Genomic DNA, 4,977 nt, shown 5'->3' with positions numbered 1-4,977 from the left:
GTTAGACAACAGAAATTACCAAATCGTCTAGATTTTTGCAAATTTAACTAACGTAAAAACATTTTTATCAGGTGAGAGTTTGAGGATATATTTAGTAACGTTAGTTCTTACTTTTAATGTAAAAAAAATGGCAATTTTTTTTTACAAATTTTACCATGGAAAATTCGTGACGTAGTCCCTTTAAGGCAGTTGAGGCACGTGATTTATATCAACCAATGGGATTTGGGAGGTAGGCCCTATGCAGACCCTAGCTGTGAGTCCAGGCATGTACACAGCTGTGCCACACACTATGCGCGCAGGGTAAAAAATACACGGGAGCGATGAGCGATTCGCTCTTCAAACCTCCGAAATCACTCCCGTGAGGTTCAAAATAGCTCCCGTAAAAATTTTGACGACAGCTATTTTTCCCACAGACTGAAAAAGAGCTCCCGTGAAAAAAAAGTATTTTTTTTCCTGGCGCAGGCGTTCTAATAATAAATATGTAATTGTAAATGTTGGTGACACGGGTGTCGCGGGCTGCTTGTTTTGGTGACCTTTGAAAATGTATTGTGAGAATGTTGTGCAATAGCGTCCTGGCTTAAAGCATGTTAGGAATGTTTGAAATTTGAGTCAATAAACTTTTGAGTTAACACTGTGAGCACACTCGGCACAGTTGTCTTTTTTCCTTAATCGATTATTTATTTTCATAATCAAGCGCTTATAGTCAGTTGCTGCTAACGACTGACTTTCAATTATAATAGATCATCAGGACATCACTACCTATTGGTTTCCAGAGATATAGTGAATTTAGTGACCATGTTTTGGGTTAATTTTCTCAACCGTGTGTTACGGATACCACTGAGTGTTCGATGAGCTTTCTGCTAACATGTGTGTACAAAGCAGAAAGCATGTATTGATTGTTGTAAGGGCAGGCACCTGATTGTTTCATATTAATGGAACAAAGTGCTGTCTCATGTTGAGCATGTTGGGAAATGTGTATAGGGGTGACATAACATAGCAACACTTGATGTATCACTTATCATAACTTGCCCGATTCTGTATCTATTTAACTTCTTTTGTATGAAGCAGCTTGCCTTGACATAGTTATATGACTACTGTGCCCAATATTATTGTGGGTTAGCTTCTATAAGCACTGATATATGTGCAGTATCATGAAAGAGAGACAGACACAGAAAATAACTAATAATTATGGGTCTACATGTATTCATACATTCACACCACTAGAGATGGTATGTTTCCGCACCTAAATATGCCTGAAAATCATTACCGACACTTCCGCTGTTGTTATAAATAATTGGACTAGTTACTGATCATTTACATGTGCTTCACTAAAATAGTTCACTTGCTATGCACGAGTATGGAAATGAAGCAGCAAGCTAGGTTATTAGTCCATTAAATAATATGAACAATATTGAGTATATGAGTCTTGATGCTATACACAACATAATACAAAATTTCATAATGCATCAACAGCAGGGTGCGAAATTAACGTGAGTCCAGAGTCAAATACTCCCTGATTTGACATATGCAGGAGTCCGTGTGACTCCCTGAAAATTTTGCTATATTAACTATAGTTCGTTCCAGAGCACGGCCTCGCAGAATTACCGTATTTTTCCAGTAAAAGTCCAAAGAAAATTTGGCAGATGTGCAACCGCATTAATCTTCCAAATGAGCACATGCGTTATTGTGAATATCTTTAATTTTGAACTTCAGACTGCGGACTCCCTCATTTTGCTGCGGACTCCCTCTTTTTGAGGGCAGGGAGTCCTTTGGACTCCAACGGACTCCCTTGTTCAAAAGTTAATTTTTACCCCTGAATAGTATCACAATCTCTGCTAGACAATCTACACGCTCTGCGACAACCAGTCTAGCCAGAGGTGACCTTTCAGTGTACCCTGGGTTGCACACTTGTTCTTGCGTGTGGACGTACATGTATTCTATTCTATGGATTCTATCTATGGATTCTATTCTACAGATCCTGTTTCGGTATGTGTTCTGCTATATGGAATGATGTAGTCCCAAATGTGTTCACATACACGCCGAACAGTGGAATGCACAGGGATGGTATCAGGAACCTTCTCAAAGAATGTTCGTTGGATCGTGTATGAAAGTTGCCACGAGATGGCGCGTACGTTTAAGTGTCTTCAGATTAAGATGGAAGCTCCCATCATACGTAGTAGCAACAACTATTTGAAGACAGAATAGGTAACGCACTCATCCATTTACCTACGCAAGCCTACAGGCTGCAAATTGCAATAGAGAGCTGCCACCTGTAACAATTAACGCAGGCAAAAACTGCACCAACAATGCACTGGCAGCAGCCACTGGCAGTGGCATACGTTACATGTAACATACTGACAGTACAGAATGACATAGAAATTATACGATTTAAGGACATACACTTCTTTAAACCAATTTAGCTTTTGAAATTTCACTGTGACATTGTAGCCTCATACATCCAGGCATGTATAGATTCTACTAGCAAACCCGGCAGTCAAATTCTTCTAACAGACAGTCAACAAATCCAAGTTAACCCTCCTCTTGAGGTCAAAGGATTAGCCGACACTTACTCTCTCGCTATGTCAGCAGAAGGGATTTCATGTCCTTTCAATAAAGCCATAAAATGCTAGGTCACCGCTGAAACAAAAGTTTTTCAATCGCTCCGTCAGACGAGTCCTCAGTAAAATGTCTAAAATCTGCACTGTGCCACCTGACCTTTGGCTGTGACCTCATTTTCGGCACGAGTGATGGCTTTTCCTACCATGATGCTATATCCGACTATCACGAGCCTAGGCTGAGCCGTTTAGATTGTGCGCAATTCTGCATTTCTCCTATACCTTAAGTTAAGGAGTGAATGTTCCCCCTTCTTTACACTCTTGACCTTTGACGCTTGTGACCCCAGCCTTCACATCCCAACTCGTTTTCGATTACCCCCCACGTCCCGAATATCGTGACCGTACTCGAGCGCGTAAGATTTGTGCCCAACTGTTGACGGACGCACCACGACGCGACGACGATCATGCGATTCTACAAGCTGCATCTGACTATGTCAGATGAGCTAAAAATACGGCAATACTATTGTGATACTATTCAGGGGTAGAAACTAACTTTGAACAAGGGAGTCCGTTGGAGTCCAACGGACTCCCTGCCCTCAAAAGAGGGAGTCCGCCAGCAAAATGAGGGAGTCCGCAGTCTGAAGTTCAAAATTAAAGATATTCACAATAACACATTGCTTATTTGGAAGATTAATGCGTTGCACATCTGCCAATTTTCTTTGGACTTTTACTGGAAAAATACGGTAAGTCTGCGGGGTGCTCAGGAACGAACTATAGTTAATATCAGCAAAATTTTCAGCAGTCACACGGATTCCTGCATATGTCAAATCAGGGAGTATTTGACTCTGGACTCACGTTAATTTCGCACCCTGCTCGATTGATGCATATAAATTTTGTATTATGTTGTGTATAGCATCAAGACTCATATACTCAATTTGTTTCATATTATTTAATGGACTAATAACCTAGCTGTGGCTTCATTTCATACTCGTGCATAGCAAGTGAACTATTTTAGTGAAGCACATGTAAAATTATCAGTAACTAGTCCAATTATTTATAACAATAGCGGAAGTGTCGGTAATGATTTTCAGGCATATTTAGGTGCGCGAAATATATCTCTAGTGTGTGAATGTTATGAATACATGTATGTAGACCAATAATTATTAGTTATTTTCTGTGTCTGTCTCTCTTTCGTGATACTGACAGTATATCAGTGCTTATAGAAGCTAACCACAATATATTAGGGCACAGTAGTCATATAACTATGTCAAGGCAAGCTGCTTCATACAAAAGAAGTTAAATAGATACAGAATCGGGCAAGTTATGATAAGTGATACATCAAGTTTTGCTATCTTATGTCACCCCTATACACACTTTCCCAACATGCTCAACATGAGACAGCACTTGCTTCCATTAATATGGAAACAATCAGGTGCCTGCCCTTACAACAATCAATACATGCTTTCTGTTTTGTACACACAGTTAGCAGAAAGCTCATCGAACACTCAGTGGTATCCGTAACACACGCGTATTAAAAATTAACGCCAAAACTGGTCACATAATTCCTATAATCTCTGAAACGCAATAGTTAGTGATGTCTGATGCAGGATGGAATTGAGATAATTGGATAAATGTGTACATCGCTGGCAGTCACAGGCTGAAAGGTCGTTTGTGATCGAATCCCATCTGTTTTTTAATATTTTCCCTGTTTTGATATTTTGTCATAGTCTTTATTCATATACTATTTTGTTCCCACATTAACGCAAATCTTTACATGAATTTATTACATCAACATTTAATAAACAAACTAATTTTTAAACAGAATTACATTTTTTTTTAAATTTTTAATTTAAATTTTAATAGGGTTAGGGTTGAGGGTCAGGGTAGGCCACACTTGCACATAAAACAGAGTTTACAAAGATGTGATTTGTATCAGACCAATGGATTGTGAAGTGTATTGCCAGGCCCAGGCTGCGCAGTCATATGCCTGGCTTGGGGCAAATTGATTGCATCTGTACAAGGAGGGCGCACATGTTTAACTCGTGTGGGCAAGTTCATTACTAATATTGTACTGGTACGGGCAACGGCATAGAGATTGAAAGAGGCGACAGCATAACTTTTTCCTGGAATTAAGCAAAAAAGTTTGCAATCCGGAAATCCAACACACTGAGAGTGCCAGTACGACAAAATATTCCATCCCTAACTACTACTTACTAATGTATATCTAGGTAGTAGCTACCTATACTACTAGCGAACCTCTGAGTGAGCATTCCAAATTTCAAGTATATGTATAGGCCGCAAGTAATATTCGAGTATCTCGCACGACAATAACTATTAGTACAATATTACTACATACTAATTATGTATTAGTACAGAACTACTTACTATTAGTCATGCATGAGTGAATTGGCGATTGGCAGGG

General features: G+C 39.4%; 1 protein-coding gene across 1 annotated transcript in view; it reads left to right on the top strand.

Moving 5' to 3' along the window:
• LOC106808365 (dehydrogenase/reductase SDR family member 1-like) overlaps window positions 1-4,977 on the top strand; it is a 16,249-nt gene that overhangs the window by 2,451 nt on the left and 8,821 nt on the right. The window lies entirely within an intron of this gene.

This window comes from Priapulus caudatus, unplaced genomic scaffold (assembly GCF_000485595.1).
Source record: "Priapulus caudatus unplaced genomic scaffold, Priapulus_caudatus-5.0.1 Scaffold270, whole genome shotgun sequence".
Taxonomy (NCBI): domain Eukaryota; kingdom Metazoa; phylum Priapulida; class Priapulimorpha; order Priapulimorphida; family Priapulidae; genus Priapulus; species Priapulus caudatus.
Note: the sequence above shows the minus strand (reverse complement) of the source record. Positions and strands in the feature narration are given on the sequence as shown.